Here is a 24,078-nt window from a genome sequence, read left to right as displayed (position 1 = left end):
TTTTTATGAACTGCCTGTACCATCTTCATTACAGAATACCAAGACCACCAAAGGTCACAAAAATCACAAGACTAAGGAACAGAAGCAGGCCACTAGGCCCATCGAGTCTGTTCCATAAATGTACACTAAGCTACTCTACACTAGTTCCAATTTCCGGCCTTTTCCACATATCCCTTGATGCCCTCACTATGAGATACTTGTCTATTGCTTGTTTAAATAATCCCAGTGATCTGGCTTCCACTGCTGTATCCACAGATCCACATCCTTCTGGCTAAAGAAGTTCTTCCTAATCTCTATTTTATATGGATAACCTCTAATTTTAGACTATGACCCCTTGTCCTCGATTCACCCACCAAGGGAAACATCTTACCCACATCCATCCACATTCCTGTCTCAGCACATTTCTTTGCACTACCACCAACTGCAAAAATTTATTATATTTTCTTCTTTTCTGTATTATATGTTTTATGTACGTGGGAAGTTGTAGCAAGCTAGACTGTCATTGCATCTGTACATTGTAGGAGAGTGCGTAGTGAAAAGGAGAGTAAAAGACCATGTTTATATATGTGTGTGCATACACACACGCACACATGCATGCACACACAGTCACATATAAACATACATTAATTCCTATGAAGTCATTTACTGTCCTTTTCACTACACACCCTCCTGTTGAGTTTTAGGTAGACTGGAGATTTTTAATATGTTCCCTTTACATCCAAATTTAAGCTGTGTGTCAATACAATTGCCACACAAAGTAAACTTTTCCCAAAAAGAATTGGCTATTACACAGCAGCAATGGACTAATTTCTCTTTGTGGTTTTCAAATTTACCTATGTGGTGCACTGAGGTAGCAGCAAGCAAGCACAAAACTCGAAAGACTGTACAACAGGCTCTATTCAGATAAAAGTCTGAAAGTTCATGCTTTGGTGGATCCCAAGTGACTGGCTCAGGAGGGGCCGGCTCAGGTCTATATTCAGGTCGGCTGATTGACAGCCAGCCAGATGGAGTCAGCCCTTAGGTGGTCTTCCTGCAGGTACAGAGATCGCCCCCTGGTGGTCATATCACCAAAACCTATAACCCTTTACCTGGTATATCCAACATATATACATTTTTAAAATCCACGTGTACCATGCGGTATGACTTTTAATACATTATTTTAACCTCAATGGCTGTCACTGAATGTTGAAAGCCATCAATAAAGAAAGTTTGGTGGGGGGGAATCACATGATGATGTGGAGTTAGTAACGTAATCCCTACTCTCCCCGAGAAAGTTGAAAGAAGAGTAAAAAAAATACAGAAAAGCTTAAAAGGACAGTGATAGATATTGTCGGAAGAGTTTGAGAAAAGAGTGAGATGCCACCGAAGAAGGAAAAACTTGTTATTACAGCACTGGAGCTGGTAAAATGACAAGGAGAGAGAAATAAAGCCTACCTCTAAGAAGAAGCCTGGAGATGTTGGGAAGCTGGTCATCCATAGTGAACGCCAGGGAGTTGGGGAGCTCTTTTGCCCAAGGTCTCCCCCAACAATGGCCGTTGGTAACTGAAGAAGAACATGTACTGCACAGAGAAGAAAGTAAAATGGATGTACTTTTAAAAAAATATCCTGAAACTGACAGTTCCAGGAGGGAACCAAGTGAAGAACTTATAGAGGTGGAAGCTGAATCGAACACAGAGCAAGGATTCAGAGAGGTTGGTAAAGAAACTTTACTATTGGCCTCGAAGATCAAAATGTACCTGGGTAATCTGCAGCAGTCTCTGGAAGAATCATTGCAACAGACTCTTAAAGTCATATCTGATAAAGTGACAGAAACCAGAGATGTGACTGGTCAAGTCATAACCATAAAGCAAATGGATAAGAAATTAGAAGTTATGGAAGAAAGAATAAAAGAAAATGATTTGGAAATACATCAATTAAAATATCAGGTGAAAAATTTGCAAGCAGAATCAAAAATAATGAAGGAACATTTTAGTCAGAGGATGGACACTTTGGAAAATTACAGTAGAAGAAATAACATCAAGATTGTGGGGCTAAGAGAAGGTGATGAAGGTCAAGATATGAAAATTTTTTTACAAAGTTGAATACCATAAGTACTGGGAATGGAAGAATTTAAAGGAGATGTTGAAATTGAAAGAGCACATCGAGTTTTAAGACTAAAATCACAAGAAGGTCAATACCCTCGTCCAATATTGGTTAATTTCCTTCACTACGAGGTGAGAGAGAAAGTGTTGCAACTAGCAGCAAAGCAAACGAAGGCAAGACCAGCCCCTACAATGGAAACAAGATATTCTTTTACCCAGATATGTTTTGAACTGTTGAAAAAGAGAAAGAGGAATTTAATGTAGTTAAAAATGTTTTGTGGAAGAAGGGATACGCATTTGTTTTGCGATATCCCGCTGTATTGAAACTTTTCCTTGATGATAAGCATTATTTTTTTTTCAGATCCTGATGAAGCCAAAGCTTTTGCTGAATCTTTGCCTGCTAAGATGGGAAGTAAGAGGCGACCTGCTAAGATGGGGAGTGAGGAGTGACCTGCCAAGATGGGAAGTAAGGGGTGACTCACTAAGATGGGCAGTGAGGGAAACCTGCTAAGATGAGCAGAAAGGGGTGAGGAGGTATACTGTTTGATTTGATGATAAAACTGGAAGATTATATGTTTATTTGACTTTTTAAATTATAAGGGTAGGGGTAGGGAGTTAAGACAATATTAATAGGTAGTTAAGTAGCTGAAGATATATGTAGAGGGTAGTTAGTACAAGATTTGGGGGTGTGGGGGGGGGGCAAAGGGAATGTTTGCTGGCTGCCACCGAATCGTGTGTATGGGTATAGGCTGCACTACCACTCCTATAAACAAAGGTGATAAAAAAAGGTATATTTTTTGTGTGCACCATTTTTGGGGATTTCTATCATTTCTTGTTTTTTAACTTTATTTCCCATACATTTTATTGGTATAATAGATCTAATAAAGTATAATGCCTTTGTTATGTTAAAGGGGGATTTGGAGAATCAAGGCTGAATGAGTAGGAGGATAATTTGATTGAAAATGATTGGGAAGATTAACATTATGAGTTTTAATGTTAATGGGATACAAAATCAAATAAAATGTAAAAAAATTGGTATTTATGAAAAAAGAATAAAGATATAGCTTTTTTACAAGAAACACATTTAATGGAGAAGGAATTATATAAATTACAAAGGAATTGGGTGGGTAAAGAAGTGGCAGCCTCATTTAATTCAAAAGCTCGAGGAGTTGCAATATTGATAAATAAAAATTTTAAACGTAGGAAAGGTCATTGCAGTTGTAATGGTATTACGTTATGGTAGAATGCCAAATATGCTCAGAAAATTGGACCTTGTTGAATTTATATGCTCCTAATGTAGAAGTTAGTAAATTTATGCAAGATATTTTTATGAAACTGTCAAATTCCAATGGTAAAATTTTGATAGGAGGAGATTTTAATTTGACATTAAATTTAAAAGTGGATATAGGTCGAGATTAAATAAGGAATCGTTGAAAAATAAAGATTTTTGTGATTTTGTAAGAAAACAAATTGTTTTTTTTATGGAAAATAATAATGATTCGGTAAACAATAAATTTGTTATTTGGGATACTTTAGAGGCATATTTAAGGGGACAAATAATTAGTTATATGATAAAATTAAAAAATGACTATTTATAGGAAGTAGATCAATTAGAAAAGGAAATAAATGATTTAGAGGAAACAATACAAATTAGTCCAAATGAGGAAAGGAAGAAATTAATCAAAACAAGCTTAATATAGTACAAACTGGGAGAAAGAGCTCATAAGGTGCTGGTATGGCAGTTAAAGAAAGAACAGGTATCTAGGACTATAGTAGCAATGAAAGACAAGAATGTTCAGGTGGTTTTGAAGTTGAAGGAAATAAATTAGATTTTTAGAGAGTTTTATGAGAAGTTATATGTCTCAGTTAAAGCAAAATAGAGCAATATTTGCAACAAATTCAAGTATCAAATTTGTTTGAAGAGAGGAAAGAATGATCTAATTCCTTTGCAGAAGCTGAAATATATGAGATATATGAAAACATTGCAAAATAATGAAGTGCTAGGAGAAGATGGTTTTCCAGTAGAATTTTATAAGGAATTTAAGGAACTGTAGGTGCCAATTCTTAAAGAGATATTAGATCAAATGAGAGAAGTATATGATGTACCAGAATCCTTTAAGATGGCATTGATAACAGTAATACCAAAAAAGGGGAAAGATCTAATACAAACAGCTTCATATAGACCAATATCCTTGTTAAATGTAAATTATAAAATTGTATCCAAATTGTGGGCTAATTGTTTGGTTAAGATACTTCCAAAATTTATTAATATGGACGAGATGGGGTTAATTATAAAAGAAAGGCAGTAGATAATATAGTGAGATTTTTAAGTTTGATAAATGTAGCTGAAAAAAGGAAAGCTCCAGTGGTAGCAGTTAGTTTAGATTCAGAAAAAGTGTTTGTGAGATTAGAATGGGACTTTTTATTTAAGTTTGGATTCCTGAGACATTTATAAAAGGAATAAAAGCACTGTATAATGAACCAAAGGTAACAGTAGTAGTAAATGGTCAAATGTCGGGTTTGATTAGATTATGAAGGTCTTCCAGGCTGGGTTGCCTACTTTCACCATTCTTATTTGTATTGGCAATAGAACTGTAAGCTGAAATAATTCAAGAGGATGATGTTATAGTATACTTCATTAAACCTGAAACTTCACTGAATAGACTAAATGAAAGACTAATAGTATATGGATTAGTTTCAGGATAATGTGGATAAAGTGAAATGATGCCAATGGCTAATGCAGATTATACACAATGTAAATGTTAGTAAAATTTTAATGGCAAAGTGAGGGGGTTAAATATTTGGGGATAGTTGAATAAGCAATTGAATAATTTGTATAAATGGAATTATTTTCCAATTTTAAAAAAGATTGGAGGAAGATCTAAAAAGATAGAAAGAATTACCAATAATGTTAATAGGACAGGTAAATTGTGTTAAAATGAATATTTTTCCTAGAATTCAATACTTATTTCAAACATTACCAATTCAGGTGCCTGAAATGTGTTTTAGACAACTAAATAAGAATATTAGGGAGTTTTTATGGAGAGGAAAATCAGCAAGGATAAGTATGGAAAAGTTGACATGGAAAAAAGATCAAGGGGGTTTGAGATTACCAAATTTTAAAAATTAATTTAAGGCAGCTCAATTGAGGTTTTTGTCTTCTTGGTATCAAAGGGAAGAAAAAGTATCATGGGTAGATATTGATATGAAAAATATAAGTGAAGAAAGTCCAGACCAAATACCGTATAAATAGAATTATAAAATTTTTAAAGGTAGAAAATAAATACCAATTTTAAAACATTTGTTTTGAATATGGAATGGGATACATGTGGAAAGAGGTAAAAGGAATTATCAGTTGATTCAATTGTCTTTAAGACAAAATCAACTTCTTCCGTTTACAATGAATAATTATTTTATTTGACAATTGGTATGAAAAAGGTATACAGAAAATACGAGATTATTTTAGAGGTTCCATTTTTATGAAATTTGATCAATTAAAGGAGAAATATGGGATATTACATGATACAATATTTGTATATTATCAATTACAATCATATTTGAAAAAGAAAATAGGAATGGACTTGAGACTCCAGGAGCACAGTCAATTTGAAAATGCTATAACAGATACTTTTATTATTCAAAGATTTATAACTACTATATATAATAAATTACAAGAAATAAAGGAAAAGTAAGATTTGTATAAAACTAGAATGAAGTGGGAACAGGATTTAAATATGCAAATTCATGAAGAAATATGGATAAAACTGTGTAGAGACAGTGTAACTAATACAATCAATGCTAGATATCAAATGGTTCAACATAATTTTTTACATCAACTATATTACACAGCCTATAAGTTGAATAAATTTAACCTGAATTTTTCCACTCAATGTTTTAGATGTAAAAAGGAGGTTGGTAATTTCTTGCAGTCAGTATGGTTGTGTGAAAATGTAAAAGATTTCCGGAAAGAATTATATGTTATGTTAGAGAAGATATTAAAAGTGAAGGTTAAATTAGATTCAATAATTCTTTTGTTGAATAATATGAAGACATTAGATAAATATGAGATTTTTGAGTCTAGCAACAGCAATAGTGAGAAAGTGCGTAGCTAAAACATGAAAAATGGAAAGAAGAAATGAAATAAAATATTGTCTCCATTAGGAAAAAATACTTATAATATGAGAAATGACTATAATAAATTTTGTCAAATTTGGGAGCCATGTATGAAATTTATGAATCTAAACTAATCCAGACCTTCTAATCCAATCCCCCCTTCAAAATATGGTATTTTCATCAAGAAATGTATTATGGTTTTATTAATGTGGTTTAATTATAAAGATGAATATGTTCTCTATTTTTCCTTTTTTCTATCTGTAGGGGTTAGGGATGGTGGGAGGTGGGGGGGGGGGTGAAAATTGAAAATTATGTAGTATCTATTATGTAATGATATTGTACGTTAATTTGAAATGTATGAAAGATACTAATAAATAAAATTTTCAAAAAATTATTAAGACAGTTTGGTGAGAAGTTCTATCTTTGTCATTTTCTTTTTCTAAATACTGATAAAGCACCAAATTTCATGACTTGCTCATGACAATAAATTCTGATTCTAACAAAGATCCAGTGGATGATCAATTGATCACAAGTTTGGGATATCAACCCAGAGGAAATAACAAGACAGGATCCAAGTGCGAAGGAAAAAAGAATGAGGTTCTCTGGACATGGGGCAAGCAGTGAATGCAGCAGATTTGTTGGGAAGTTGGAGAAGTATATGAGAGCCAGCAGCTGCTAGCTCTATGCCTGAAATGGATCAGATGTTCCAGAGAGCAGATGATATCATCAAGGTTCTGGGAAAGGACAGAGAGCAAAGCAGTATGGTATTACATGAAAAGAGGATGGCGATACTATGACTAGCCGTAGAATTGGAGACATTTCAAATGCTGATCTGTTGATTAGCAATGTGAGTGAATAGGGAAAATCTATAAGAATTCCAATGGAACATTTTAACCTAGTGTCATCAAAAGATTTTGAGCGCTGCACAAGTGTGTACGAGTGAGCAGCAAGGTCAGTTGTCAGACTGAAGATAACAGCCAGCAGGTGCAATGTTTTGACCTTTTTGGATGTTTAGGCATTTGGGTGGTCACAAGAGAGGAATCAAGTAACATTACGGGCCCATTGGCTCTGACATTTGAAGGAGCGGGTAGAGTGGCCAAGAGAATGTGAGTGGTTTCATTCAGGGTTCAGCTCTGCTGGGCAGGAGGGAAGGAAGAATTTGGTGTTATCCCCTTTGTGGTTGAGTCAGAGAAATGTTATGTGTGGTTTTGGCTTGACAGGGATGGGAGGACTGCCAGTCATGTGCATGGACCTCAATCTGAGTACAAACACAACCTCACATACGCACTGAGTTTCTTTATTTCCTGCAGCCAAGGCAAAATTTCTACATATCGATAACTGTACACTGTCCTCAAGAAAAAAAGATATGTATACAAAAGTTAAAAATGTAAAAAAGAAAGATGTGAATAAAAGGGCAATGCAACACAATAAAAGTAAATATTCAGTAATAAATAACGTGCAGAGTGTGAGCCCTTAAATGAGTATCTGATTGAGTCTGTTGTTTAGGTGTTTGATGGTGGAGGGGTATCAGCTGTTCCTGAAACTGGTGGTATGAGTCTTGTGGCATCTGTACCTCTTTCCTGATAGGTGCAGCGAGAACTGAACAGGTTCTGGGTGGTTCAAAACACAAAATATCCTGCTGGCCTCTGTGGCCAATATTACCATCCTCTGCCATTGCCACTGCCTACTGCATGGTCCCACCACCAACCACGTCTTCCCTACTCCTCTCCTCTCCACCTTTCACAGTGGCCACACCCTCTGTGGCTCCCTTGATAATCCTCCCTTCCCACCAGTCACCCCCTTTGAAGCCCTTGTGACCGTGACAGGTGCTTCACCTGTGGCCACACCTCCGCCCTTGCCACCGTTCAGTGCCCCGGGCAGTCCTTCCAGGTGAAGTGAATCTTCAGTGGTCATCTGGTGCATCCAGTGCTCCCATGGTGACGTGGATCTCCCAGTGGCCATCCATTACAATTCCCCGCTCTATTCCCTTGGCAACTGTCCATGGATTCATGCACTGCCAGATTGATACCACTCTCATATTGGAGGAGTCACACATATTCCGTCTGGGCACCCTCCTACTGAACAGATTAACATCAACTTCTCCGGTTTTGGTTATCACCCCTCCCCTCTCACAGTAGGCCCCTTTTATAGTGAAAAAAAGTGATTGTATTTTCTGTCTTTAAATCATTTCACTTACCTTCATAAAAGGTCCAAAGGAGGATTGACTGGTCGAACTCACTCCACCTCCCATCCGCCCAGTGGGGTAGACTCAGAGGTGGTGTGAAGATACCCCACCTTCTGCGTAAATGGATTACCGCTGAATGCGGCTTCAAAGGGGATGGCTGATGACGCCATCAGCCCACGATCCAAGAATGCGAATTTTAAAGAACCCCTTTGGTCAAAAAAAGGTGTTTGCGTTGCCCAGGAGATCTGCCTGAGTCCTAAAACTGCTGGCGTGGAGAGACTGGACCTGCTCCTTGGTCTCTATTTTCTGTATCGGCCGCTTTCCCTGTGTTTGAGGTCATGGTGGTGGGCAGTGCTATTGCACCACTTGCCCCACCTCCTTCAGCTTCGGAAGGCAGTTTGTGATTCACCCTGCATAAAAGCACCATGTGATCCGCATTTTTGGTCATCAGTATAAAAGGTAAATTCGCCCATTTTTAAAAAACGTAAGCAGGCAATTACGCGCTTTTTGTGTGTAAAAACCCCTTATGTTTCCTTTCCTGTAGCTCGTACTACATAAAACCTCTTTGTGTTTTCCGTTCTGAAGTGTCTCCCTACCTTCTGGGAATGGCCGTTCACACAGCAACAACTAAAGCAGCAAATGTCCCTATCACACCCTACTCCATCCCCTTCCTCACTCCATCCCCTCTCTCACTCCATCCCCTCCCTCACTCCATCCCCTCCCTCACTCCATCCCCTCCCTCACTCCATCCCTATCCTCACTCCATCCCTTCCTCACTCCATCCCCTCCCTCAATCTGTCCCCTCCCTCACTCCATCCCCTCCCTCAATCCATCTCCTCCATCCCCTCCCCCCTTCCCCTCTATCACTCCATCCCCTTCCTCACTCCATCCCCTCCCTCACTCTGTCCCCTCCTTCACTCCGTCCCCTCCCTTACTCCATCCTCACTCTGTCCCCCCTCACTTCATCCCCTCCCTCATTCCACCCTCCCCACTCCGTTCCCTCCCCCACTCCATTCCCTCTCACACTCCATCCCCTTGGATCAAATAGGTGAGACTTTCCAGGCTCCTGACAGTGGCTCCCCCTTCATTCATCGCTGAGTGTATGGGGCTTGCAGATTCCATGAACTGCACAGTGGGCGGGTGGGGTGGGAAGGGCTGTCAGGCAGCAGGTGGGGCTGTCAGGCATGGGTGGGGGCTATCAGGCAGCGGGGCAGTGGGGGGGTGTCAGGCCATGGGGTGGGGGGAGCTGTCGCAGTGTGGCCGCTGCTGTGCTACACCCCCCTCCCCGCCCACCTGCTGTTGCCCTGGGAAGCTGGTGTTAACCCAGAGCGGGTTACACAAAAGGACCATGATCTGCCTTTTCTGCCCTTTGCATAAAAGGTAAATTCGCATTTTTTAAAAACTTTTAACAGACGATAATGTGGCTTTTGGGCATAAAAACCCCTCTGACTCCTTTACCCCAGCCCCTTCCCTCTCCCAATCAATCCTCACCTTTCCTCTCTCCTCGTCTCCTCACCCTCTGGTGGGCTGCACTCCTCCCCTGCCCTTCCTTTTAATTCGGGCCCCTGCCTGCTTTCTACTTGTACTCAAGAAGGGCTCAGGCCCAAAATGTCGGTTCTATATTTTTACCCCCTGAGGATGTTGCGAGACCTGCTAGGTCCCTCTCGCCCTTCTGAGTTTTTACTAGAATCACAGTGTCTGCAGACTTTCATGTTTCACCACGTCCCGGGTGATGTGGATCTTTGATGATTTGCTGAAACATGGGGATCTGCAGCACTGGCTGTGGAAGAGTTGCCCAGTGAGGGACGCATACATGAGGCAGCAAGTAGAGCAATCACTGCAGGACCATGGGAGTGAGAAGATGCCTGTGGTAGAGGCCACCACGAATTTAAGAGGAGAAGTTATGGTGTCAAGTGTCAAGTCTGCCAGAATTGTAGATCAGGTCAAGATGTCCTCGAATGATGAATAGTTCTTGATGAGTGCGTTTAGTCTTCACAGAGTGAGCCTGCCTTTACTGAGTGATGGGAAGATTCATAGTCCTCAATGGTGATTGATCTGGATGCAAGACAGACAGACAGAGTGCGAGGACAGCGCTGGATTCACCAACCAAGCTCAGAGAGATGATTGCACAACTATTCTGTGACAAAGTGTTTGCAGATTCCTCACCCTCAGACACTGAATTCTATACCAGCCCAACACACTGCAGCCTGGGTGCGGATGGAGAGGCTTGGAACTGCGATGGCCGAGTTCCTTGCACGGCAAGCTATCCGGAAGGTCTGAGGGGATAACTTATGGCTGTGCAAGGCTGCAAGTGCTTGGGGAGGTGCAGTTTCAATTGAAAATTGTGACCATTAGGGTAATAAATATTTTGGAAGCAATATTGTCTCCCTTTTAGGTAGGATTAACAATAATGTCTTTCTATTCCAGATATCAGAATCAGGATTCATTGTCATGAACTTGTCATGAAATTCATTCTTTTGCAGCAGCGTCTTAGTGCAAACTTTCATATTTAAACCATCTTACAACATTACTATAAAAAATAAAAATAATAATGCATGAAAAATAAGGCAGTATCTTTGGTTCATTGATCATTCAGGAATCTGATGGCAGCGGGGAAGAAGCTACCCTTGTGCCGCTGAGTGCTCGTCTTTAGGGTTCTGTACCTTTTTCCCGATGGTAGCAGAGTGAAGAGGGCATGGCCTGGGAGGTGGGGGGGTCTTTGAGGATAGAGGCTGCTTTTTTAAGACTCCACCTCATGTAGGTGTCCTTGATGGAATGCCTGTGATGTTGCAGGCTGAATTAACAACCCTCTGGAGTTTATTCTTGTCCTGAGAGTTGGTGTCTCCATACCAGACAGTGATGCAACCAGCCAGAATGCTCTCCACGGTACACCTGTAGAAGTTTTGGAGAGTGATGACATACCGAACCACCTCAGACACTTCACAAATTATAGCCACTAGTGAGCCTTCTATGTGATTGCATTGACATGGAGGCTTTAGGACAGATCCTTGGAGATGTTGACACCCAAGCATTTGAAGTTCTTAACCCTCTCCACTCGTGAACCCTCGATGAGGACTGGGTTGTATTCCCCTGACTCCCTCCTGATGTTCCTCATGGTAGGAAGAGGTTCCCCAATGATCTTTTCCACTGACTTCACTATCCTCTGCATGGTCTTGCGGACCGAGGTGATACAGCTTCCAAACGAGACGGGGATGCAGTTGCACAGGATGGTCTCAATACATCCTCTGTAGAATGTAGTGAGGATGGGGGGTGGGAGATGGACTTTCCTCAGCCTTCACAGGAAGTAGAGGCACTGCTGGGCTTTCTTGGCTATGGAGCTGGTGTTAAGGGACCAGGTGAAATTCTCCACCAAATGCAAACCAAGGAACTTGATACTCTTGATGACCTCAACAGTGGACCCATCAATGGTCAGTCGAGCGTGGTCCCCAGTCAACAATCGATCTCCCTCCTGGATGCTCTCTCATTGCTGTTTGTGATTCTGCCAATAACCGTGGTGTCATCGGCAAACTTGTAGATGGTGTTGGAATTGTGCCTGGCCATACAGTCATAGGTGTATACCGAATAGAGCAGTGGGCTAAGCACGCATCCTTGGGGTGACCTTATGTTGATGATCAGTGAGGAGGAGCCGTTCCTTCCAATATGAACTGACTGTTGTTTTCCGATGAGAAAGTTATGGATCCAGTTGCAGAGTGGGTGGGAGTGGGTACAGAGGCCTAGAGTTTGTAGCTTCTTGACCAGCACTGAGGGAATAATGATGTTGAAGGCTGAGCTGTAGTTGATGAAGAGCAGCGGAATGTATGAATATTATGAATTGCTATTTTTGAGGTGATCCAGAGCTGAGTGGAGAGCCAGTGATATTACATCTACTGTGGAGAGATTGTGACGATAGGCGAATTGCAGTGGGTCTTGACTTTAGGCTGAGGTTCGTGCTCATTCCGGCCACGACCAACCTCTCAAAGCATTTCATCACAGTCGAAGTAGTTGAGGCAGCTCACACTACTCTCCTTGGGCACCGGGATGACTGATGGCCATTAATGTGGTGGGAATCTCTGCCTGGAGCAATGAGAGATTGAAAATGTCTGTGAGCACTCAAGATAGTTGGTTGGTGCAGATTTTCAGTCCCCTGCCAGGTACGCCGTCAGGGCCTGACACCTCACCCTCTTGAATAATGTTTTGACATCACCCTCAGAGACAGATATTGCAGGGTCCTCAGCCTTTTCAGGGATTCTAGTAGGCATTGTTTGGTTCTTCTTCTCAAAGTTGGCATTGGGTGGTGAAGCATCGCAGCCATCTATAGTGTTCAGCCTCAGTTTGTAGGCTTTAATGGCCTGCAGTCCCTGCCGTAGCTGGCATGGATCTGTCTCTTTCTCGAGTTTCCTCCGGAATTGCCACTTTGCCTCAGAGATGGCCTTCCGCAGTTTGAACCTGGTCTTCTTGTCTTTAAGATCTAAATCTTGTAAGGTTATGAGATCTCTGTCTTCATGCCAAGGCCATAACACAATGTCTGCTGTAAATTCCTCCTGCCAAAAGTCCCTCAAAAAATTTTGTGTCTCTTCATTTTGGCTTCATGAATGTTGTACCCACTCCTTTCCCCCTTTTTTGTGCTGTGCCTTCATCTACATAGTGTTAATCTGAATCCTCTCTCTCTCTCCATGCTAAAATCACATTCAAGTTTATGATCATCTGACTGTACATGAACCACCCTATGAAACAGTGTTTCTCCTGACCACAGGGCGCAAACATAACATGCACAGTACATAATATTCACATATACTGTATAAATAAAGATATAATTTAAAATATATAAAAATATTTTGGGATTTACTCGGTTATAGGAAACTGTTCATCAATCCCAGACCCTGCGGGAAGAACCTATTTCCCAGCTTGGTAGTTTTAATTTTGATGTCCCTGTACCCCCTTCTTGAAGGTCATGGATCAGACTCTGTGTACTGGATGGAGAGGGTCTTCCATAATTTTTTGAGCACTGCTTAAGCAAACTTCCCGGCTGTGTTGATGAAACCCTCCCACAAGTGCCTCAGGTGTCTGTGGATTCTCTGTGTGTACCCATGTCTTACCTTCCTGATTGCATGGGAGAGTTCAACCTTTACTGATCTTACTGTCACATCTTACTGTCACAAAGGCATCGTCACAAGGTCTGAGCCAATGTATGAACCTTCGCAATGAGCGATGGTTTCTGATTTGTCACGAATCCGTCACGAGATACATTGTTTTGCGGCAGCCTCACATTCATATAAACCACCTTACAAAATAAATAAAAATAGTGCAATAAAAGACAAAGTCAGGCCATGTTATTGGTTCATCGATCATTCAGGAACCCGATGGCGGAGGGGAAGAAGCTGTCCTTCTGTCACCGAGTGCTCGGCTTCAGGCTCCTGTACCTTTGTGCCCGATGGGAGGAGAGTGAAAGGGGCATGGCCTGGGTGGTGGGGGTGGTCCTTGAGGATAGAGGCAGCTTACCATGACATCGTCAACACACTTCCCTATGTAGCGAGTTGGTGAGCTCGCATTATCGTCCGTGTTGATGTGGTGATCATTGGTGGCTGCCTCTCTGAATCCACCCCAGTCTGTGCTTGCGAAGCAGTCCTGGAGCGCTGCTGTGGCTTCCTCTGCTCAAGTCCTGACCAAGACCAAGTTTTCCGTCACCCTTGTACAGCTCAATATCACATTATGGCTGCCAAAATAATCCAGTGCAGCACGTTGTGACGTGCTAATGGGACCGGGGACCTGCTTTTAACTTTTGCAGCAAGAACCTGCCTCACAGTGAAATATATGAGGACTGCTGGCCAGCGCATGTCTTTATTTTCTAAAGTTTTCCCTCCGCAGACAGAAGGGACAATGGTGAGGCAGCAACCTCGTGGCTACAAGGGGTAGCCACAGGTGGTGGGATGCTCACTTTCCCGACCTGTTCACAGCAAATGTTGCTGTAGCTGAACCTGATATTTCTCCACAAGGGGCCAGACCACCCCCAAATGAATGCATGTATAAAACCTTCAATTGGGAAAAGGGCATACTTTGAAGTATAGAGGTTAGTTGTTGCAAGTGCACTTTGTGTTGTTATTTCTTCCCTGATGGATAAAGTCTGGTCAGAATGAATGAAAGGAAGTCTGACTTTTTATAGCCAATTTGAAATTGACAAAGGATAGGAAGTGTTGATAAGTTTAAAGATGATCTTTCACCACAAGAACTCTTATTCGTTCCATATAGTGCTAATCTTAAATGTAAAACAACAAGCTTTTCCTGAGGACCCAGTCAAATTAAGACAATCAAGCCCAGTCATACTGTGTTTTTTTTTATATCGTTTCAGGAACTCCATTTTAAAGGGCATTGTTTTGGAAAATCTTCAGGAAAACATTCGCCATCTAATCTGAATAAGAACTGCATTGTGTGCCACCCCATATTGGTCAAGGAAGAAGAAAGATTTGCCCTTGAAGTTCAGGGTTGCCTCAAAATTCTTCACAGCCATTTCGTGGCTTCTGCAGAACAGCCTCTTTTTCAATGTGGCTGACAAATTGGCCACAGCAGGGACCCTCAAAAGGCTCTTCTGCTGATATCCATGGAGCAGGTATGTGTCTGTTCATTGATGGGTAAAAAGCAAAGCTCACAGATCAATGAGGTTTAAAACCATACAGATGCTGTTCTTGAACAGAAGCAGAATCAAAATGTATTGTCACGATCAAGTCATGAAATTCGATGTTTTGCAGCAGCGTCACAGCGTAAACATTCATATTATAACCATCTTATAACATAATATAATAATATAACAACAATAATAGAGCATGAAAAGTCAGGCCATGTCTTTGGTTCATTGATTGATCATTCAGGAATCTGATGACAGTGGGGAAGAAGCTGTCCTTGTGCCGTTGAGAGCTCATCTTTAGGCTCCTGCACCTTTTTCCCGATGGTAGCAGAGTGAAGAGGGCATGGCCTGGGTGGTGGGGGTCCTTGAGGATAGAGGCTGCTTTTTTAAGACACCGCCTCATATGACGTCTGGTGCCTGTGACGGTGCAGGCCAAGTTATCAACCCTCTTGTCCTACTCTTCCATTCTAGGGAAGGTATCTGCTTCTTCACCCAATCACAGGTCTCAGGTGTCCTAGCCTAGCCTCTGTTCCCCAGGTGGGCTCTGGTCCAGCCCACATGTACGCAGGTGGTCCATTTCTCCTCTGCCCCTACAGGAACCTGTCGCTGCCCTGACAGTTATGTTGACCTCACTGATTGGGCTGCAACGGTTATTCCAAGGACTGGCCTTGAGATGATTCCTGGAGTGGAGCGAGTGCAGAAAGGTATGTGGTCTGCTTATTTTCTCCAGCATTGACCCCAGCATCAGCATATTTTCTTATGTAACTGTGTGACATCAACTGTTTCTTCTCCACTGTCTGGAATTTGGAATGTATCTGTACTTAAAGTATTAAAGTACAGCTGTGTGATTGATACCCAATCAACTGACTCAGAAAAGGCCAAGCTGTATTCTGCGACCATGTCAGAGTGATTTACATCCAGAAACCAGTGTTGAAACGGGATCTGCACGATTCTGGGTGGGTCCTCGCCAATGTCCATTTTGCTGCCTGGCATTTGGAAAATGGTAGCTACTGTAACAAAGCTCACATTATGGTTCCATCAAAGCAAAGGAAAACCAAGCACCTCTGACAGTCACTGAAAGGGAGGTTGGTCTGGGTCAATGTGAACCATGAAGGGAGGAAGTTATTGGGGAGGCAAGGAAACCTATCTGGCTCACCATCTTGGCGTCACCATGATAAAGCCCTCCAAAAGGTAGTTCAGGACGTTACAGGAAAACCCCTCCCCATCAATGAGAACATCCACAGGGAACGCTGGCATCTGAGAGCAGGGCCAATCATCAAGGATCCACACGACCCAGATCATGCTCCGTTCTTGCTGCTGCCATCAGGAAAGAGGTTTTGGTGCCACTAGACTCACACCACCAGGTTCAGGAATAGCTGCTACCCATCTACCGTCAGACTCCTCAACAACAAACTCAATCAGGGACTGATTTAAGAACTGACTTGTGCACTTTATGGATTTTTTTTGTTCTCTCTGTATTGCACAGTCAGTTTGTTTACATTCATTATCTGTGTACAGTTCTTGTTTACAAGTGTACATTGTGTACAGTTTTATTTTGCATTGAGTGGTAATTCTCAGTGGCGTCACTAGGTTTGGTGTCACCCAGTGCGGTAACTCATCATGTCACCCCACCCATGGACCGAGTGTACCGAGCATAGAAGAAACAGGTGTGTGTTCCTTGTACGTCCGAGGTGGCAGCAATGACACTGAACGGGTGAGGGGAGGTGGTGGCTGAGCCAGGCGGGAGGAGGGGGTGGGGGGGCTTTAGAAGGTTCAAAAGTAAATTAGCATAGAATTTTAGCCTTATAGGTAAATTTTTACATGTAGGCTCGGCTTATGAAAAATATTTTGGTTGTTATAACTAACTGCAGAGATATTTTTCTAAAATAATGCATTTCTGCTGAAGCTCTGCATAAAACTTATCGACAGTTATTTTAGTATCACTCCCTCTGATGGTGTCACCCGGTGCCGTCCACACCCCCTCCACTGCCTAGTGATGTCAGTGATAATTCCTCCTAGCCCATAGGAAAAATAATCTTAGGGTTGTAGGTGCTGCCATGAATCTGAAATCATCCTGGCGGGATGTGGCTGCACTAATCTCCATGAGTGAGACTCTCAACACAATGAGACATGTTGAGGTACAAGCGATGACTGTTTCTACCTCCAAAACAGAAATGCTCACTGAAAATGCATTTGATTCAGAGGTCTGAGGTTTTCAAGTGATATGCAATGTATCTGGAAATATTGTCGCATCCACAGGAGAGGTCATGGGAACAAGGCTTTGTTCATGCATTCAGTCAGGTCAATCTGTACAACAGGGTGTGAGGGATTTTAGACGCCATCTTTATTCTACCAGCTGATTGTGAGTGTGCTACATTGGTATTAATGATTGCAAAGTGAATGGGATACCTGGTTGGTCGTGGGAGAATTATATTCTCACAATCATTTTGAAATAACTTCATTGAGGTAGATAAGATTATGAAGAGCTTAGGCAGGCAACACCAATTGCAAATATTAGAGGACATCTGTTGGAGGTGAGTGGAGGAAACTTTAGGGCAGAGGTCAAAGGTTAAATTTTCACTCAGAGAGCAGTGGGGGTCTGGAATACACTGCCAGCTGTGGTGCGGCTGGTACAATAGGGATAGTCAAGTGATTCTTAGGTGGATGTGAGAAAAATAGAGAGTCATGGGTGTGTGGTAGGGAAAAATTAAATTGTAGGTTTCCAGAGGTGGTCACAACATCATGGGGTGAGGGGCCTGTACTGTGCTGTAATGCATCATGTAAAATCACATCTCAATCAGGGAGTTACCAGTATCCAGTGCAGCCCATATCGGCCAAGACTGCTCTGTTTGGAGATGGGGTTGTGGGTTCTGAACAGAATGCCCCTCAGTTTCCAGGTCACCTCATACCAAATTCCCCGGTCAATTGGATTCCTCCCACGTTCCGAATATGTACAGAGTTAGTTGGCTAATTGATTGTGTGGGTGCAATCAGACAGCATAGGGTCATGGGCCAGAAGGGTCTGTTACCACACTGTGTCTCTCAGTTAAATTAAATCCATAACTCTGCTTGGTGCATGCTACAGGTTGCATCCGGATTGATGCAGGCAACAAAACTGAGGACACCAGTGATCTTTCCCACCACTATCCTCATCCATGTGTGGCACTCGTTTTGTTACTGGACAGAACACATGCGTGTGAAGCCAGGGAAGGAAAGAACCTGGTGAATCCGAATCAGAACTTACTGTCATGAACATGTCATGAAATTTGTTTCATTTGCAGCAGCGTCAAATTCATGCAACAATAAATAAAAATAGATCCCGAAAAGTCAGTCAGGCAGTGTCTTTGATTATTCAGGAATCTGATGGTAGTGGGGAAGAAGCTGTTTTTGTGCTGTTGAGTGCTCATCTTTTGGCTCCTGTACCTTTTCGCTGATGGTAGCAGAGTGGACAGGGCATGGCCTAGGTGGTGGGGGGTCTTCAGGATAGAGGGCACTTTTTGAAGACACCGCCTCACGTAGATGTCCTCGATGGAGTGAGGTCTGGTGCCCGTGATGTCGCAGGACAAGTTAACAACCCTCTGGAGATTTTTCTTGTCCTGTGCATTGGCACCTCCATACCATAACCATCCAGAATGACCCATCTCTTCAGCCAGTGACGCCTTAACTCAGACTGAAGAGTTTGTAGGACCATCCTGGTAATCTGGGGAAGCCCGTGTTGGAACCATAGAACATTACAGCACAGACACAGGCCCCTTCAGTCATTCTAGTCTGGGCCAAACCATTTTTCTGCCTAGTCCCACTGACCCGCCCCCAGTCCATAGCCCTCCATACCTTTCCCATGCATGTGCCTGTCCAAATTCTTAAATATTAAAAATGAGCTCACATTCACCACTTGTTCCACACTCCCACCACTCACTGTGGGAAGAAGTTCCCGCTCACGTTCCCCCTAAACTTTTCCCCTTTTCACTCTTAACCCATGTCCCCTGGTTTGTCTCTCACCTACCCTCAGTGAGAAAAGCTGATCTACATTTACTCTGTCTATCCCCCTCATAATTGTAAATACCTCGATCAAATCTCTCCTCATTCTTCTACGCTTCAGGGAATAAAGTCCTAATTTAATCCTTAGTCCTAAGGATTTAAATTTATTATTGTCATATGCACCAAGGTACAATGACAGCTTTCTTTTGTGTTCAAACAAAGAGATGCCCTACTCTGACACCATCTTGCCAATAAAGATGAAGAAAAGAAAGAGAAGATGGTGAGGATCACATTGCCTCCTCTGGTGGTACAGCCTCTACCAGCCCCAAATCCATCTGCCTGCTCATCATCACTACTCCTCGACCCCTGATTCTCATTCACCAAACCCCCAGGTCTTTGGTGCCTGCAGGCTCGGGACAGCTGGCTCTCCATCACATCTCCTCAACCCTTGATTCTCAGAAGCCTTCGGCTTAGTCTAGCAGAAGGCCATTGGCTGCTGAGCCCAAGCCGGAGCTTGCCTTATCCAGCCAACTTCACTCTGCTGAATTCAGCTGCCTGCCGTACCAACCCAGCGGGATGATGGAGCCACACAGGCCGCAGCTCACCTTTGGCTCGGCCGATGGCTGTGGGTCATTTCCCGTCAGACCCATGAGACCAGCTGCTCATGAATCCATAGTCTCCATGTTGAAGGAGGCAAAGCATTTCCTGTTCTCAAAGCAGTTATTGAGAAGACCCGATAGGGTAGGAGAGTTCTGCAAGGCTCACAGCTTAAGGACTCACTGCAGGCCTACATGGGAACCAGTGGTGGGCACTGGGACCTGTGCTGAGTAAGGGTCCTGCAGGGCCTCAGTTTCTTCATCTTATTGGGGATTCAGAGCCAGGGGCCGAGGAGAGCAATTGGAGCTCGGTTCACCACTGGAACCATCAGGTCATGCGGCTGCTGAGATGGCAGAGGCACAAGAAGAAGCGGCATTGGGATCCACGGACACTCGTTGTCTCTTAGGGGTTTCCCCCTTTGCTCCTCTTTCTCATCTTGATAGGGGCTCTGGACCAGTGGCGCCTCAATGTGCACCTTTAACAGGGCAAATAAAGGCTGTAGATCCTGGAACCTTGAGCTGGAGGGACTAGCAGGCCCGAGAGCATCCATGGGTAAAAATATCACGTTTCTGGAGATCATTGCTCAGCATTCTGCCAACCAAGTTGCTTGCTGTGGTGTAACATGTCCGAGTCGTTTCTGCAATGGTTTTTCTTCTTCTGTCAGCACGGTTGGTAAAGTGATTAGTGCAACGCTGTTACAGTGCCGGCAATCGAGACCGGAGTTCAAATCCCACGTTGTCTGCAGGGTTGCAGTGCTGCCAGACCACACCGGAGCAGTGCTCTGGCACCTCATGGGACCACTCTACCACGCTGTTTTTGGTGAGCTCTCTCTGGCACATAAAAAATTAGCACTGCTCCCATCCCGTCTGTCTGTAAGGAGTTTCTACTGTGTGGGTTTTTCCCAGGGGCTTAAAAATGTACCGGGTTTTGGGGGGGGGGGCCGGGGGGGATTGCAGGCCAATTGGATGTAAATGGACCGAAAGGGCCTGTTACCGTGCTGCATGTCTAAAATTTTAAAAGGTTGAGAACCATTGCCCTAGTCTATCCCATCTGTCACCAAGACTCCATGTTCATACAGCTCGGGCCAGGTCAGAGGGGGAGTCTGCAGGAGGCCCTGATGGCTGGTTATAGAATGAGTCCAGGAAAAGAAAAAAGAAATCCCATATTGTCAGAGCACCTATTGTATGTAATGGGAAGAAGGCCAGTTTTCAACAGACTGTAGCAGTGTCTATCAGGGGAAGTGAGATGAAGAGACGACGCACTGTGAGTCGCTTGTACTTCCAACAGTTTAATTTTGCAAAGCCTGTGCTGCGCCTTACAAGGTGGCCCATAAGTCCCGCCTATGTGCAGGCGGTGATGTCACGGTACAGCAGAGTGCACGTGGGCGGCCCGCTTGATCGCAGAAGAGGACCCACCCGGGGGCGCCATCTTGACGCTGCTGCTCCGCTGCCATGGCTGAAACAACGCGGAGCCGGTTCTCCTGTTCTCAGATGTGCACCGCCACAATACAATCATAAAAACCAACATTTAGGACCAGTTCTAGAAATTGCTTTGGAAAAGGCCTTTCTGTAAGGCATTATTTTAGAAATCACAAGTTAAAAAAGGCACTTTTATAAATTAATAGTTGAGTTATCGGAAACCGAGGATATTGTCAAGTGTACTGAGGTACAGCGGAAAACTTTCTTCTATGTGCCATTGAAAGATGCAAGTCAAGCAGTAATCCCTGCATTTTAGCAGATGATAATCAGATCAATGACCTTCCCAAACAACCTGTTGTTGTTTAAGAACTGTATACCGCTGCCTTGACACTATCCTTGACTACTATTGTTTCCAACACACTTCACCATTGTGTGCCAGGCATTGTTTCAGCCAAGTGAAGCAAATTAATTAGTTGCTCATTGTTTCAGTACATTTCCTTCAGGCCAGATTAGCCCATTAGCCATGTTTGTGTTTAAATTAAGTGGACTTTCAACAACAACTTTGAATATTGGACATGAGCCAACTGCTTGCACATTCCATGGACGTGAAATTCCATTTTTTGCCATATTTCACAGAACCAAGTTAAATAATAAGTATGCACATCCTCTCACGAACCCTGCAGCCATGAGCCATGTTCGTACAGTTAAACAAGAAAATCTGAAGACACTGATTTTAGTTTACACAAATGCTGGAGAAACTCAGCAAGTCACATAGCGCTCTTCATGTAGCAGGGCACACGGTAGATCACATCGGTGGTGGGTAGGGAGACTCCAATGATCATCGCTTCCACTCTTATGGTCCTGTGGATTGACCTCTGATCCATTTCTCTGCAGCACACTGCGCCCATAAAATGTTGACAGGGTGATGGCCTTGCCCACGTCAGTCTTCTGAGGAAGAGCCTTCCTGACAAGTGAGGAGTTGTTGAGTGTCCACGATAGGTCATTAGTTAAGTGAGATCCATGGAACTTGGTGCTCTCCACTCTCTCCACTGCAGAGTTGTTGATGTGTAGCAGAGGGTGGTTCTGCCTGGTCCTCCTGAAGTTCACAATCAGCTCCTTCATCTTGTCCACGTTGAGACTCTTGCACCATTTCACGAGATTTTCCACCTCCTCTGTGTAGTGCGACTCATCGTTGTTACTGATGAGGCCAACGACTGTTGCATCATCTGCAAACTTTGGGGCAGCAGGGTTGGCATAGCGGTTAGCACAACGCTGTTACAGCACCACCAATCGAGACTGGGGTTCGAATCCTTTAAGGAGCTTGTACGTTCTCCTCGTGGGTTTTCCTCGGGACCTCTGGTTTCCTCTCACTGTTCAAAACGTGCCAGGGGTTGTAGGTTAATTGGCTATAAATTGGGCAACACGGGCTCAAGGGTCGTAATGGCCTGTTACCGCGCTGTATGTCTAAATAAATTTTAAAAAAAATTAAAAACAATGACTGGATCTGGCGATGCAGAATTGGATCAGTAGAGTGAACAGGAGTGGGCTGAGCTCACAGCCCTGAGGTGCATGACGGAGCTCGATGCTATGTTACCGACCCATTAGGAAGTCCAGAATGCAGTTCCAGAGAGGAGTGTTGAGTCCCAGTGAGGACAGCTTCCCCACCAGCCTCTGTGGAATGATCATATTAAACACTGAGCTGAAGTTGATGAACAGCAGCTGGCGTATGAGGCATCGTTCTCCAGTTGGGCCAGGGTGGTGTGAAGCAACAAGGCTATAGCATCATCTATGGAACAGTTTCTTCTATAAGCAAATTGAAATGGATCCAGCATCTCTGGGGGATGCGCTTTGATGCGTTCCATCACCAGACACTCGAAGCATTTCATAATGGTGGAGGTCAAGTGCCACAGGGCGGTAGTCATTGAGGCCTGTTATTATCAGCCTTGTGGGTACCAAGATGATGGTGGCTGTCTTGAACCCTGCAGGAATGATGGACTGCTGCATTAAGATGTTGAAGATATCCGTGAAGACCTCCGTCAATTGGTCTATGCAGTCCTTCATTATCTGACCAGGTATGTTGCCTGGTCCAGCCGTCTTGGAGTGGATTCTCCTCATCTCGCTCATGGCTATTCAAGGGGGACACGGAGCTTTCTTTGATGCCATCCTGTTCTTCTCATCAAACCGTGCATAGGTGTTCAGTCTGTCCGGAAGGGAGGTGTCTTTGTCCTTAATTTGCAAGGTTGACTTGTGATTCATTATAGTCTTGATCCCTTGCCACATATGCCTAATGTCGCTGGTGTTGCACAGCTGACTGTGGATCTTCTGCATGTACCCCTGCTTTGCCTTCTGGATTGTACAGGATGATCCTAGTGCCATCCTGCACCCTGTACTGAAGGCAGCATCATGAGCTCTGAGAAGTGCTGGACCCCTGCATCCAACCATACTTTCTGGTTAGCCCTGGCATTTGATTTCGGTGCCATCCTTAATGCACTTGCTGACATAGCCAGTCACTGAGCTCGTGTTCTCCTCTACGTTTACGTGACCATTGTAGGTGGCCACATAAGTAGATGAACAGGAGAAAGAAGAAAAAGAGGGGAGGGAGGGGTTTAATGGAAACCGGAGAAGTCGATGTTATTGCCAGCTGGTTGGAGGGGGCCCAGATCAAAGATGAGGTGTTTGTTGTTCCTCCAATTTGTGGGTGGTCTCAGTCTGGCAGTGCATGAAACCATGGACAGACATTTCAGTAAGGGAATGGGATGGAGAATTGAAATGGGAGATTGATACTATTGCAGCAGACGGAGCTGAGATGAGAAACAAAGCCATCTCCCAGTCTGCAGCCAGTCTCTCTGATGTAGAGGAGACCACAGCAGGAGCACCGAGTGCAGTAGGTGACCACTTCAGATTCATAAGTGAAATGTTGCTTCATTTGGAAGGCCTGTTTGGGGCCCGAAGGGTGGTGGAGAAGGAGTGTGAGCATCTCCTGTGGTCACAGGGGCAGGTGTCAAGGGGGCAATTGGGGAGGGAGGAGTGGATAAGAGAGTCACGGAGGGGATGATTCCTGCAGAAGGTGGAGAAGGGTGGAGGAGGG

Source organism: Narcine bancroftii, chromosome 14, assembly GCF_036971445.1.
Source record: "Narcine bancroftii isolate sNarBan1 chromosome 14, sNarBan1.hap1, whole genome shotgun sequence".
Classification (NCBI taxonomy): domain Eukaryota; kingdom Metazoa; phylum Chordata; class Chondrichthyes; order Torpediniformes; family Narcinidae; genus Narcine; species Narcine bancroftii.
The sequence above is the reverse complement of the archived record's forward strand: the minus strand, read 5'-3'. Positions refer to the sequence as shown.